General features: G+C 43.1%; 1 non-coding gene across 1 annotated transcript; it reads right to left on the reverse strand.

Annotated features, from left to right (window-relative positions):
• Nucleotides 1-924: 924 nt before the first annotated feature.
• Nucleotides 925-996, reverse strand: Trnat-ggu. Its single transcript has one exon. It is a non-coding gene; the product is annotated as a tRNA-Thr (tRNA).
• Between the last annotated feature and the right edge of the window lie 383 nt (nt 997-1379).

A 1379-nucleotide genomic window follows, 5' to 3' on the forward strand; every position in this document is an offset into this window, starting at 1 on the left:
CTAAAAACAAACAGTGTGATACAAGTCATACTGACAACATGAAAGCTAACACACCATCTTAGGATACATATGATTTGGGGTGCAGAGCGAAAAATCATATTAATTCCTTTCCAAAGGATGAAAGCCGTTACTCACGAGCAAAATCTAACACCCAATTTCTATAGAGGGGCAGTGGGAGAGCGAGCCCAAATCCCTGACTCAGCATACGTCTGTTGTTTGTGAGTGATGTCATGGTCACTGTCAGCCCATGGTCATCCCTATCTCTCCCCTCCTCCCTTTCCTTACTCTCCTCCTGCCATTCCACCACATGGCCCTCTTCCAATAGAGACCATTTCATAACTGTATGCGTTGGCGAATGAATCATCATGAAGTGCTGTCAGCAGAGTTTGCAGAAAAAGTTTAAAAGTACGTATTGCTCCATCAGTTAGTAATAAAAACTTAATATTACAAATCATGTATAAATATATTCACTTATAGTTACATTACATATATTTTTTTTTTTTTGTTCCAGCAGTGCAGTGTGCCTCAGTGGTGGGAGTGCTGACTGAAGATACACAAGGGTTCAGTATACCGTTATCCAGGCTGCCACAGAAGCAGGAGTCTGCAGACAACCTTCCAGATTTATCAGATCTGCTATGATTCAACTATTTTTACCACCTTAGAGCTACATCAATTTGTCGAGCCTCAACTAAGTCCCACAAGAGTTCTACTTTCCGCCAACTCATACAATGCGATGGCTAGTGGTTGTAAATGGAGTGAATGTGGGTCTAGCACCAGACAGTGTCTTTGGAGTAGCTGTAGAGATAGAAAACGTTCAACGTCGACAGATTCCCTTATATTTTTTATGCTGATGTAGTAAAGATGCATCTTGTGGATAATAATACTAATAATATTTATATAGACTGAAGTGGCCAGTGACAATTTTGCCAAGGCTGGGAATCGAACCCAGACCTCTTGCTTACCAGGCGGGTGCGTTAGCCACTAAGCCACCTTGGCACAGATGTTCACAAAACTGCATGGATTATGCTGGCATACCTCCCTACTCGATCTAAATTCCCGCTTACACACGAACAGAGGTGCTAAGGCTCTCCCTTTTCTGGAATAGCACCGCAGAATAGAACGTAAATGGGGTATACAGCCTCAAATGCAGGAGCAGGTACTTAAACAAACGAGATGACACAGTTTCAGAGACTTTACTGGTGTCATTCAGATATGGTTTCATATTTATAGACTGAACTGGTGAGTGAAAATTTATACCAGAGCCGAGAATCGAAACCGGGGCTCCTGCTCACTAGACAGGTTGAAACACGTATGTAACGCAGCAGCGATGGCGAGGCATTGTAGCATCTGTGACCAGAGAGTATGCGCTTGACCGCGCG

Source organism: Schistocerca piceifrons, chromosome 7 (genome assembly GCF_021461385.2).
Source record: "Schistocerca piceifrons isolate TAMUIC-IGC-003096 chromosome 7, iqSchPice1.1, whole genome shotgun sequence".
In the NCBI taxonomy this organism is placed as follows: Eukaryota; Metazoa; Arthropoda; class Insecta; order Orthoptera; family Acrididae; genus Schistocerca; species Schistocerca piceifrons.